The following is a 15,187-nucleotide window of genomic DNA, read 5'->3' on the forward strand; positions in this document are numbered from 1 at the left end:
CCGGCTTAAGCAGTATTCAATCTTCAAATCTAAATGAGTTGAAATCAATGATCCCGAAGGACCAGAAAATATAACAACACTGAGATGAAGTCGGGGCGACTTTTTACGGTCGCCACACATCACTTAACACCCGCTGTTGTGAAGTAAATAAAATCTGGAATGTAGATCCCTCGGAAGCAAGCCGAAGGTCCGAGGTTTGAATCCCCGTCGAGGATGCACATTTTCCCGAGACTGTTACATTTGGGGGCTCGTCCGGGATGCTCACCCTTGGAACCCATGCAGGGCAAAGCAGTTTGGCTGGGGTGTGAATCTGAATTCGGTTAACAGTCTGCGGCAGACATTGGCCAGGAGTGCTAATGTCTCGCAATAAGAGGGAAGGTGTGTAGCGGTTCCCGTATCGGATGGCCTCGGTAGCTTATTGGTAGAGTTTGGCATGGTAAGCCGAAGGTCCGAGGTTTGAAACCCGGTCGAGATTGCACATTTTTCCTGAGACTGTTACAGTTGCAATACTGTCAAACATACCCTTCGATTGCAGGCATTTGTCCGTATCGAATATAGATCATTGATGCCTATTTAATATATTTTTATATTAAAATCAAGTCTCATGCACATTCAGTTTCTTTTATTATATAGATGATAAAAAACACTGATAGTGAATAGTGATACGAAGTAAATAGGGTACGAGTCGACCCCAAATAACCGTTCATGATGAATGTCTGCAATATCGACACTAATAAAATTATACCTAAATAACCGAATATTTCTACAATAATTATTACCAGCATGTCCCTCCAATTGATCTGTCAACACAGGAAACAGCGAAGATAAACATAATTTATGTGCTCAATATTTCCTTTACACTCGCTTCCGCTTCGTGTCGCACTGACCCATAGCGCGTGCTTTTGTATTATCGATGACCTAGTTCACCCACTGTTGTGCAACATGTACACGGAAAATCAAGTTTTGCTGCTGAACAATCTGCAATATTTTCGACAGAAAGTTTCGTCGTGGTTGCTCACACGGATGCCACCATTTTATTTATGATATTGTAAATATTTACGAGACCCCTGGCCCTCTCGTAACTTTACGAGGATTTTATGTAGAAACTTACGATATCGTAGCTACGATAATTTTCATAAGACACCTGTCAGACATATGAGAACGTTGCGAGAGATACGAGAAAGATACGAGAAATATTCTCGTAAGTATCTTGATAAGACGGGCCCATGCTCCGGACAAAGTAATTATTGAATTTGACTTTTGAACTTTAAGTGTGACCTTGACCTTTGAGATAAGAACCTGTGATTTGCGTACGACACTCCGTCTCATTGTGGTTATCATTCAAATATAAACAAGATTGTTCCATCCATGTCAAAGTCATGGTCCAGACAAACACATCCGGACGGAAGCACGCACGCACGCACGCACATACACCGAACAGCCATTTGGACAACTATGTCTTCGCTTCCGCAAGCGGGCTCGACAAAAATGCGGACGACGGACGATGGACGACACATGGCCATCCCCCCTATACTAATAGCTTATCCTGAAAAAGCAAACAATGTCCATACTTCCTATATTTATGCAGAAGCTTAAAACACAAACTAGCTCATAAATTAAAAAAATAAATAAATAAAAAATACAAATTTTATATTCAAAAATTATGTGGAGGGTGAGAGAATATTAATTACACAACATCAACACACTAGATGTAAAAAAATGTGGGTTAGCGTAATTATGTAAAATTCTGTGAGATCATCAATTTTTGTGCAGGACTAATTTTCGTGGATTTGTGGTTGATTTAAAGCACAAAACTTAAGTCCTATGAACAAAACAATTTCCAATTGTCAAAATGAAATTCATTCATTATATCCCCATAAAAAACACGGAAATTCATGCCCACGCAATGAGCTGATTTCGCAGTATTCCAATATGTTTTTAATTCTTTTCGGGCTTAACTCCATTTTTCAACAGTATTTCAGTTATGTAACGCGGGCAACGAACTTAACCAGTGCTCTTGGATTCTGTACCAGTACAAACCTCTTCTCCACAAGTAACTGCCAACTTCCCCACATGATTGGAGGAAGAATGATTTCAGACAGAATGTCTTTTATCAAATAGTCACGGAGAACATTTGGAAACTCGCAACCCCGTGATCAGTAGATCTGCGTTTTCCCTACTGAGCTAAGGGAGTGGGTTCATATATAAATTTCAAAGATAAACATTTCATCAAACAAACATACATTATATGCAAAAATCACATTAAAATAATGTTGTTTTCATATTTTCAAAAGTAAAGAGCATTAAATCTAAGACACAACTGGAATGTCAAGTTGCAAAACCACAAAAGAAATGAATGTCCAACTAAAACCGATTTATCAGTAAAAGTCAAAGGACAGTTAGGATAAGGGAAAGGAATCCAGTCTCTGATGTCCCTTCATTTATATTGCAGGTTTGCAGCAGACTCCTGTTCTTGATGTATGTGGGAAAAACTATGTGTCTAAATGTATATGTATGCCTATGAGGCGAGATCCGCCATAACACATTCTTACCATACCGTACTTGGTTGTGCTAGAGTCCGTTTATAGGAAAGTTTTAACAAAATGAAGATATAACATGTTTGCCAGTACATTTGACACAGGTACTGTCGATACATATTTGAGAACACAAGTATCTGCAGCTGAATTAACATCACTGGAGTCGGCATATGAAAATGAGCATTTTGTTCAAATTGTTGTCTTGTTGATGTGTTTAAGCCAGCATAAGTCTTTGCTAAGGAAAAGTTGCAATATTTTGGACTTTCCTCAGATTCACATAAACACAGAGACCTGCAAGAAATAAAGCATAAGTAAACATGTAGTTGACACTTTCTTCCTTAGGACATGCCTCCAGATCAAAATAAAACTTTGAAAACAATTTTCAATGTTCTGGTGCCTTGCCCTGCGACCTTGACCTTAATCAAGTGATCCCAAAATGTATAGGGGTCATCTACTCTGTATGTCTAATCATCCCACAAAGTTTCATTATTCTGAGTCAAGTGGTTCTCAAGTTATTGATTAGAAACAGTTTTCCATGTTTTAGGCCCCTTTGATTGAGTGACCCCCCCCCCCCCCCCCCCCCCCCCCCCCCCCCCCCCCCCCCCCACACACACACAAATACAGGCCTTTTACTCTTAAGTCATATCACCCTATGAACTTTAAAGGTTCTGGGTGAATGTGACATTGACCTTTGATCGAATACCTTTTTTTTTTTTTGGATTTAACGTCGCACCGACACATGATAGGTCATATGGCGACTATTCAGCAAGTGATTTGAATTCAGCGACCTTAACCACTCGGCCACGGAGGCCCCTTTTGATCGAATAACTCTATAGGGGACATCTGCTCTGTATGTCCAGCCATCCTATGAAGTTTCAACATACTGGGTCAAGTTTTTCTCGAGTTATTGATCAGAAACTGCTTTCATGTTCAGGCCCCTGTGACCTTGACCTTTGATGGAGTGACCCAAAAATCAACATGATCAATAGGAGTCATCTGCTCTGCATTTTCCAGTCATTCTATGAACATTCTGGGTCCAGTGGTTCATAATTTATTGATCAGAAAAGGTTTTTCATGTTCTGGCCTCTGTGACCTTGACCTTTAATGGAACGACCCCAAAAACAACTAGAGCTGTCACAGGAGTGACGAATTATAACCCCACAATATGGCCTTGTCACAGAACTATGCCAATGTCAAAGCCGAACTTGCTTGACCTTTGACCTACTGATATCAAAATCAATAGAAGTCATCTGCTGGTCATGACCAGCCTCTCTATGAAGTTTCATAATCCTCGACCCAAGCGTTCTCAAGTTATTGTCCGGAAAATGTTTAAATGTGCCAGGTCACTCTGACCTTTGGAGCTCAATCAATAAGGGTCATCTGCTTGTCATGACGAACCTCCCTATTAAGTTTCATGATCCTAGTCCCAAGCATTCTGCAGTTATTGTCTGAAAACCCTTTAAATGTTCTCGGTCACTGTGACTTTGACCTGTGACTTACTGACCTCAAAATCATTCGGGGTTATCTGCTGGTCATGACCAGCCTCTCTATGAAGTTTCATAATCCTCGACCCAAGCGTTCTCAAGTTATTGTCCGGAAAATGTTTAAATGTGCCAGGTCACTCTGACCTTTGGAGCTCAATCAATAAGGGTCATATGCTTGTCATGACGAACCTCCCTATTAAGTTTCATGATCCTAGTCCCAAGCATTCTGCAGTTATTGTCTGAAAACCCTTTAAATGTTCTGGGTCACTGTGACTTTGACCTGTGACTTACTGACCTCAAAATCATTCGGGGTTATCTGCTGGTCATAAACAATCGCCCCATGATACCAGGCCAAAGCGTTCTCAAGTTATCATCCGGAAACCATTTAACTGTTTCGTGTTATTATGACCTTGACCTTTGACCTACTAACTTCAAAGTCAAACTTGACCTGTATTTCATCATGTTACACAGTGTACAAGAATTTATAATCCTAGGAGCAAGCGTTCTCAAGTTATCATCTAGAAACCATTTAACTCTTCCGAGTAACTGTGACAATGACCTTTGACCTACTGACCTCAAAGTCGAACTTGACCTGTATTTATTGATGTTACATCTGTGTACAGTACCAAAATTTATGATCATAGGGCTGAACATGTTGACCTTCGACCTACTGACCTCAACGTCAAACTTGAAAAAGAGACCGACCGACTGTCAAGCTCACTCCTATATACCCCGCAAACTTCGTTCTGTGGGGGTATAATAGAGGTTGTCTGTTCCATTAACCCTATCACCCTATGAAGTTCAGGGTTCTAGGTCAAATGGTTCTCCAGTTATTGACTGGAAATAAAGTGTGACGGATTCTGGCCACTGTGACCTTGACATTTGATAGAGCCGACTCCAAAATAAATAGGGGTCATCTACTCCGCATATCATCATAATCATCATAGTTGCAACATTCTGGGTCAAGTGATTATCAATGTATTGATCAGAAACGGTTCGGGCCCCTGTGACCTTGTGTCAGGCAGCCGATTAGCCAAGTTGGTAGAGCAAACGCCCTGTAAGCAAGGGGTCTCTGGTTTGAGCACTGGACTGACTGCACATTTTTCTCACCTGTTACAATCTATAAGGTAGATAAGATGAATTTTATTTCAAGTCGGCAAGACAAGTAACAATTCATATCTTTATCATTACATCACCGTACATTAGGGGTTCTAACTGACCAGTCAGAGGGCTGCATTTTCAAGTACCTGCCACTGCCAGTTTCCACTTGGGTATAACGAAGTATATTTACACTGAACATACATGTATAGTGACTTTAGAAATAAACATCACACTATTTAAGAAATCAAATTCACTGCACATACCCCAGATGATGCTACAAACAGCAAAACTTTCAAGTTTCATTGAAATATTACATTTAAAGTTTGAGATTTTACACAGGGTCTCTGACCACAAGGTTGGTAGACAAATTCCTTAACCACTCAGTCATGTTCAGGGACACTACCAGTCTTCTCAAATCAGCGGCGTTAAAAATATATTTTTAAACACTAAATGCTTTGACGATATCATAGGTGAATACCCATCTATTTTTGATCAGAAATTAAAAATCAGCTTAGTAAGGTTGTTTTTAATTTAGCGCGATTATATGAAATATTGATCAATTTATATTTGTATATAAAAATGGTCAGATATATATATATAGTTTGTGTAAATCAATGTTATGAAAGTCAGGTACTTTGAATAAAGTGTCATTATGTTTATTTATTATACACATTCCAGAGAATGGTGCTGCTGTGTAAATGAAAGAAGAATAGATATAATATGTATGTGAGTAATGTTTAAATAAATAAATAAATAAATAAATAAATAAAGATTATAATAATTATTCTGCTATTCTGCTATTCTGTTGGAGTTATTCTGCTATTCTTCCATTCTGCTGGAGTTATTCTGCTATTCTGCTATTCTGCTATACTGTTATTCCGCTATTCTGCTATTCTGCTGGAGTTATTCTGCCGTTCTGCTATACTGTTGGAGTTATTCTGCTATTCTTCTACTCTGCTGGGGTTATTCTGCTGTTCTGCTATTCTGTTGGAGTTATTCTGCTATTCTGTTATTCTGCTGGAGTTATATTGCTGTTCTGCTCTTCTGCTATTCTACTGGAGTTATTCTGCTATTCTGCTGTTCTGCTATTCTGCTCACTTCATACAGACCGCTGATTCAGTGTTTGCATCATACACATTTAGTCACTGACTAATATTGATTTTCTTATGGTGAGTGACCGTCATTTACATAAACTCCGCCCAAGACGCGAGCCAAGTTAAACTGAAAAGTCTGTCATAAATGTATTTATGGTTTTTGAAATGGACGATATTACAGTTTTTAGCCGTATCTCAGACTCAGTTTCTAAACAAACATTTTTACGTGTACTCGGACTGACTACATTATGTCTGTAAAACTGAACTTGATTAACGTGTTGTTTTTTTCCTGTCACCGATGTACATCGATTTCCTTGTGACAAGTCGATAATTTTTTTTTTATCGCTTGGTCAGGGATCTAAGTTTACAATAATAAATCATAGCCTGATGATCACTATTCACACTAAACATTATATATTTAGTTTAAATATAAATGCCTTGTTTACATACATTACTCAAGTTTTAAAGATAATAGCTCTAAGCATTTTTGTGTGTTTGGTAATCCAGCAAATCTGCGATTCTGAAGATATGCTTGAATTAACTGGATTTTTTTTTCGTACATTGAACATGTATTTAGGTCCTACTTATCAATGATTCAACTTCCGGTCATGTAGCCGTTGTACATGAAGTGTACATGAACCTTAAGTGCTGGACTCCTTCATTTGGTTTTAATAGCAAATTGAAACTTGATTCGGGATTAATGACTAAGTAAGTCTCCTTGCTAAGAAACTTGATCACGACGGAAATTTATTTTCCCTGGTTTAACGCCAGATTTCAACAGTTCTTCTTTGGTGTCGGGTGGTTAGTTTACTTAATTAAGCATCGCTCCTGGGAAGAACCAGTACTAGAGTCTCGTCTCGGTAAGAAACTGGCAACTTCCTCACATAAAGAAATATGTTCGGTAGGAAGGCTCGAACACGTGCCCCCACCCCGACATAGAACTCTCAAGTTGATTAAGGGCGATGGAATCGACTGACAGCTTAGTTTTATCTCTACTTTTTTCCATTTGACTTAAGTATTCATGACATCGCATACCACATGTCTTCTGCATTCAGTATTAATTTGACGGATTTCTATGAAATAATGTATATTTTTATCATATTGAAAACTTTTCCAATGAAAGTCTAATCGATGTCGATCATTTGCTTTGGTATTTATGCCGTAAATACGAAATAGATTCTTTAGAACTTACGTGTCTCAAAAGATCATTTGATTTAAAACGGTGATAGTTTAATTGCACCTCTATGTTCACAGCGTTTGTAAAAGGCAATCGTCCTTATAATTTTCCTGTCACAAATGCTAGTTTTTAAAGGTAGTAGCATCAGACCATGACATATAACTATAGTGATGACATCACTTTGTATTTTTTACCGACAATCGGATTACATCGCATCCTAGGGAAGGAAATGCGTATTAGTTTTTTTTTTTAAAATGGCTGCGTGTTTATCTGCACCATTTAGTAATTTTTGAAGCAAAAATGAAAATAAAAAATATGCCAAGACTGCACGCGATTTACTCGGTCGCGCTCGGCGCGCGTTGCGCTCTTTACAGAATTGTCCGATATACATGTGTAGAAGAAAGAATTACTGAACAAGACTTAGTGCTATAATATAACAATGACCCGAAAGCATGCTCAATAGAGAGGCATCAGTCATAATTGGCGCGCTAAAATAACAATCAACATGACATGTAAACTGGACAATAAAGCTTTTAATTACAAAATCTAGTGCATAATAATAGGTTTCTATTCTCTGTGTAACAAGAACGAAATTCAACAAGCTACGCTCTTAACCCTTACCCTGCTTAATTTCTATAATGAACATGTCCATCTTTCAATTTGGACAGTACCATTGACTGTTAAAAGGGGCGCTTACGAAAACGATACTGACTGAATGGCGAACAGTGCAGACCATGGTCAGACCGCACGGACGTGCAGGCTGATCTTGGTCTGCACTGGTCGCAAAGACAGAAGCGACAATCAGGCTAAAGGTTGAAATAGAAGAAAGCCATTATACATACACGTACTAGGTATTACTAGACGTTCACGATTCTAGGGACAAAACTTTCAGTTGTATTTTGACAAGATACTGCATGTTGTTTTAAATAAATATTGCCAAGTTTGTTTTCTCACAATTGAAAGCAAAATGGGTAAACGAACCTTATAGTTCAATGTGGAAAACAACATCGATAATAAGCGATATTTTCCGCGTTTGAAAAAAAAAATCCATAACCGACATCCGTGGATATAATACGAAGAATAGATACATCAATTCAAAATAAATACATGAAAATAGCTGTGTTGTATTTCGTCGAGAGTTGCTATAGATATAAATTATACACATCATTGTCGATCTTCAGACAGTTCAGATCTATAATGTAAATAGTTTTACGTGTATATGCTGCGTATGTGTACATGCACATGTTTGCATATATTTAAATGATTATGCAGGATTATCCTGAAAAAAATCTCCCGTAATATTTCACTTTTGTAACTAACACTTTTTTGAGTTTGCTTTCCACTGCGACCGATAGAAATATACGTTTGGGCGCGGCTAAAAGCTAAAAACTAAAAGCGTCATCAAATTACCCTCTCACCGATCACTAGAGTGACAGCTACGTCATTTACTGCCTGCGTTTGGTGTAACTTTCTAAAATTGGCACTAAGACTTTTATGAAGCAGTTTATTGATTCAGCCTAGATGTCCAAAAAATGATAAATCCCTAGTTTATTATATTAATGCGCATATTTCACCACTGCGTCAATTCAAAACCACCAGCGGTCATATTCGAATAACTGACATTCGTTTTATTTTTGAACAAATCATATAAATTTGAGTAGTGACATCATTTACTATCCAATGTTCGAGCATAAAACAAAATCAAATGACAGACTTTGAGTCTTGTCCTAACTACAAGGGCTTTTATTCAAGCAAGACAATCTTAGACTAAGTGCGGCTCAATACATAAATGTAAACTGAGAGCAATCTAGTTCCAATTCAGAGTTCGTTCTTAAAAATCATGATGAATCAAGAATTTTTGGTTCCATCGTAAAAAGATTTAAATATAGATCTGGTGGGCGAACAAGTTTGATATGAACACTACACTCTTCAAAGACATGAAACAAGAAAACTTCATGAAATTAGTTGAATTTTCCAGAAGATATTCCTGTCAAATGAATGTTCTCAGTTTGCATTTTTGTTCAGGCTTTTGTAAAGTTTAATATCTTCTGCATTATCTAGGCATTATTTCAAACCTTTAAGTTATTGTTAATTGATTCCACATCCTATACTGAACTGAATTGCAAATTTTGTGCCGTTTCTTACCATCTTTTAAAAATGTTAGTATTGATGCTGTAGATATACCCCAAAACCTGTGTATAAAGTAGGCAGTATTCTCCACTGCAGTATAACAGAATGAACTGATATCTGTCAATGATGTTTTTTTGTGTGTTGGGTTTAACGCCGTATTTCAAAGTATTTCAGTCATGTAACGCCGTTACATGACTGAAATACTGTTGAAAAACGGCGTTAACCCAAAACAAACAAACCAATGTAACGGCGGGCAGTTAACCTAACCAGTGTTCCTGGATTCTGTAACAGTATAGACCTGTTCTACGCAAGTAACTGCCAGCATCCAAACATGAATTATCAGAGGTGGAGGACGAATGATTTCAGACACAATTTATTTCATTAAATCGTCACGGAGAACATACGCCCCGCCTGAGGATCGAACTCGCGACGCCGTGATCCGTAGACAAATGCTCTCCCTACTGAGCTAACGGAAGGGTCAAGTGTCAATGATGTATAAACAACATTGTACTATATATACAAAATGTTATAACAAAACATTTGCATATATAAAATCCTACAGTAACTGTTGTTTTCATATGGAATTTGTTGGCCGATTATAAAAAAAAAAGTTATCTTATAAGTTATTTATAGTAACAGCAGAGGGAAATTCAACCTAAAAAAGCTATATAATAGAAGTCCACAAGAAACTCTTTACCAGGAAGACTACCGTAGAGATAGGTCAAAATGCACCATAAACTTGGAATAATAATAATAATAATTTCAATAATTGTTGAAAACGACGTTAAACTCGAACACACACACACAAACACACACACAATAAGATTAAAACTCAACGGATTATTATACCATCATGTACTAGTATCTGTAGGGGCTATACTGGACAACGGTCCGTACGTCGGTCCGTCAGTCTGTCCGTCCGTCGGTCAATCCGGGCCAACGTCCTGGGGTCTATGAGCTTCATTCCGTCCATGTTTTATATGAAATTAAAAGAAAAACCCTCTAATTTATGTGGAAAATAGCCCCTAAAGATCAAAGAAAATGCCACATAAACACCATATGTTGGCACGTCCGTCTGTCCGTCTTGACGGAATTTATCCGGGCTTTTTCTGATGTGTTAACAAGACTATCTTTTGACTTTACCCAGTGATCTTATTTCTAAAAATATATTTATACTTCTAGTAAATTAATGTTAAACGTGGTTGTATAATTGGAGGTTGAAATTTCATACACTTTGCATAACATATTAACATGTCTTCAAGTTGTGCCTCCATGAGCCATTATCTTGAAAGTGCCTTTAGTCCTATAATAATCTTAAAAGTTACTTAAGGTATTTTAGCGAATAGATCTTCTAACTCGAATGCCTTATTATATTCGACACTTCTGGTAGTCGTAGCCTATAGAAAAATAATGTATTTCTACTATCTGAAGGTGAATCTGTGTGTTTCTTCTTGCAACACGCTGAAACTGCCGTTCCGTCCGTAAGACTTAGTGTCAACGAACAAGAATGTATTTCATGATAATGGATATGCTGGTTTTAGTCTTTTTTTAAAGGTGAAAACGGACAGGCATTTTTTGTTTCACAGCGAAGGAAATACTCTCTAAAATACATTAACATATGTCCGTTTGTTTATCCAGTCTATCTTTTTGACGGTTTGTCAGATTTGCATGCACTTTGAATTGTTCGGATTGTGATTCTGCTCAAGCTGGCCCGTCAGAATAAACCTATGACAACAGTTTTTTTTTTTTTAGTAATTGGCACCCGTGGTAGTTTATATTCTTACTACCGCTATCGTACACCGACGCGTACTAAAATATTTAAAACATACATCTAAATTGGATTTTACCACTGTTACTTCTGTATTTACTTGTGGATTCTATTCATCAAATGATGTTGGAAAAACGCAAACATTACAGTCAGCTCTGTAAAAATCACACTGAACAATTTGGCGCAAAACTATGCACGTTGTCTTTATGAAAATACATATTTTGTATCCTATGGTGTACGTATATCACAGATATGGTTGAAATTGGAATCACTATAATTTGAAATATTTGATTTAATCATATTTGATTGCTTTTTAAAACATGTAACATAAATAGTACACAATAGAATAAATATGGAAACAGGAACATGTATTCTTTAAAGCAAATGGGTCGGACAACAAGTTTTACTAACATTAATGAAGGTCCTTCCCTAACAAAGTTTAGTAACAAAATGTTCAGTTCATAGTTCCTAATTTATGTGTTATATTTAAACCAAATGAGTAAGAGAAGAAAACAAACAAGAAGAAAAAAAAAGAAAAGCAAGGGATTAATAAGAAGAAAGAACTTAATGAGTGTACATAATTCTAAACAATACAACCAAAGAAAACAAACAACAACAACAAAAAAATCTAGAAATGTGTCCATGGGACACACATGCCCCCACTACATGACAAAGGACACAGATCAACTTTGGGAAAACAATATGTTGCTATTTAAAAAAAATGCAAAAAAATAATGGGCGGGACACAACATTCTCGGACGGACGGACAAGGGCAAAACTATATTCACCGCCCCCTCCCCCCCTACTCCAAAAAAAGGGGGGCATAAGCAGGTGCACAACTGCACATGTTGACCAACAATCCTGTAAACTTTGGTGACTCTAGGTCAAATATATTTGGAGCTACGCGCGACACAACATTAAAATGACCAATTTTTTACTAAGTCAGGGGCCATAACTCCTACACGACTGAATGAATCCGGACGCGAAACCCTAGGTGCACAACTGCACATGCTGACTAAAATTCCTGTAAAGTTTTGTGACTCTACGTCAAATACTTTTAGAGCTGGGCGCGACACAACATTCTCGGAAGGACGGACGGACGGATGGACGGAAGAAGGGCGATCACAAAAGCTAACCCTGCCACTACGTGACAGGTGAGCTAATAAAAATCAAACGGACCTGTAAGTTTTACTTCACCATATCATAGGTCATATGTTTATTTACAGCTGTGAGTAGTTTCATATTCATGTGAGCTAACAAAATATAAAACTAACGATAAAATTAAGATTAAGGACTATTTCAATATATTTAAAATGGCTGATCGTTACCTTGTCACCCTTACACGTAGTAGCCTAATAACATTTACCTCATAAATGATCAGCAAACACTGCCAGTTGCCTAATTTCAATACCAATGCGTTACAATTACAGAAATTGACAGATTAAGATAACCATGTACTAGACGGACTGGCACTCGCATCATAACATTTACTTTTCATGAAATTAACCTGTAAATGATTATCTTGCCATTTGGAATATAAGCAACACTCGTTATTTTCAAACAAGTTATATTAACCGTATTTTGAAAAGGAAAATTATCATAAAAACTTTACAAAGGAATGTCTTTAATAAATACATCTATTTTTGATACAAGTGGGTCATTGACCCTAAAGTCCTCACCCGTACGCAATGGTACAAATAACAGAGTTAGGTTTCTTCTATGTTAGCCTATATCATATACATGTCACACGATTTAAAAGTTTCCACTATGCAAATATAGGGAGAAGTAACCACGCCATCCGGCAGCCATTGACAAATCGGAATAATTTTGGTAAAATTTGGTAGAAGTTCACACAAAGACCATTTTTTTTTAAATTATTTCAAAATCGAGCCAGTAGTTTCAAACAATCTTGGTAGAAGGTGACATGAGGACTATTTGTGTGAAATTACTTTGACATCGGACATGTGGTTTAGGATGAGATGTCGTTTGAAGAGTTTCCTAATTTTTTTTCTGGTGGCCCCTAAGTACAACAAAGCGGAACCGTTGAATAACTTAGGTAGAAGACCACCAAAGAAGCATCCAGGTCAACGTGCTTTGAAAATAGCCAATGAATTGGTAGTTGAAATATTTACAGACTCCAAGAAAGAAAAGATGAATTAAGACAATTACCAGCCATAAAACATTTGACTTTTTTGACTGCGTATTATACGTAACATATTTTACTTATTTATTTATTTATTTAATAGACAAAAATTTCATAGACAAAAATTTCTGAATGATCTGACACGTTTGTTTTTTGATAGTTTTTATTTATCTTAATATGTTTGAGACGCATGATCACTCTTTTTTGCGGGCATCAATGGAAAAATATACATAAGGAGGAATCTAACTGATGCAGCTAACATTTGCTTTAAATCACCCAGTCACAGTATGTCTATGAGTAAACCTTTATTTACGTTAAGACAGAATTCCGACACGACTCGAACATTACTTTGAAATAGCCGTCCATTTGGGTTTCATTTTTTAACTTACATTATTTACATTTTTTTCTTGATGCTGGCAATGTATACATGTAACACAATACCACACTACTGATTTCTAACTAATTGGAAAAACAATACAGTCTGTCAAAGAAGTAAATTTTTATATTAATGTTTTATAGATAAATACAGGTTATATTTCTTACAAAAAAATCACACTATTTGCGTTAATAACACGAAAACATCTTTAAAGTATCATCAAAACTGTGACTGTATGGTTGTTCAAAAATTACATTAAATAGAAGGGGCCAGACATAATTTAATTTACTCCATTTGCTTATCTGCCGTGAGGCGAAATATATAAAACACAATAGGTACATTTTCTGATCCATTTCCTTCTTTAATACTTTTTAAATATATTGCTATGTTTGGCATTTTAGCAAAAAAAATTATGAATTCAACACTTTATGATGGAATATGGGTAGCTGATTTGTCAGAAGACTTAGAGACCAGGGACTCGGGGTCACCTATGCATAAGTATAAATTACCCCAACATATCAGACATCAATTTGAAATACAATATTTCTTACATAAAGTTTGATAAACAATATACCCACTTATCTTCTCAAAGCAGTCCTTGTGCATAGAGATCATTTTAACATTTCTACAGAGAAACAGATCTTGTTTGAAACTGAAGTTCAAAATTCTATGTACCTAATGTAATATACAAAAAGTTGAAATATGAACATAAAAGTTCATTTGCTATTTTGTGTTTCCAGCAAATGTAATTACTTTATAAGTGAAGTAACAGATATTAATTGTTTTGCGAGTACAAGTTGGTACATGGGTATTTCCTCAAGTGCAAGTGTTTAGTGCGTCAGGCAAAAAGAAGAATACACTCCATATTGTAGTGTTATACTCGAAAAGAAAGATCCAGAACTTCTTCCCATCACCTATCAAGACTATTCCAGAGTAGACACTAGGACAGATTCTCAATACTCAAAATAGTTTCACTTCCCTTACCCCTGAAATTTATATAATGTGGAAGTCTAACACCAGCTTAATAAAATGTTTTTTTATTGCTGTGTTATTAAACATATTCTTCAGTATTTACTTTTTTTCTCTGTGATATTAATATGAAGATAATGACAATGATTGTGGATAATTTATATTATTGGCACCGCAAAGCAGAATACTAGAGTACCAGTGTACATTACCATCAGTTACTTACAGCTTAAAAAGAATATTGTTTCACTAAAGGATTTCATAAGTTGTAACCAAGCACAAATTCTTTTATTTGAAATACACAGAAATGCGTCTTCAGCTCTAGATCTGTATGTGAAAATAATATAAACACTGATAAAACGTTAACATTAAAGAGGAGTGTCAGTCAAATATTTCCACCTCCCATAACCC

This window comes from Mercenaria mercenaria, chromosome 3 (genome assembly GCF_021730395.1).
Source record: "Mercenaria mercenaria strain notata chromosome 3, MADL_Memer_1, whole genome shotgun sequence".
Taxonomy (NCBI): domain Eukaryota; kingdom Metazoa; phylum Mollusca; class Bivalvia; order Venerida; family Veneridae; genus Mercenaria; species Mercenaria mercenaria.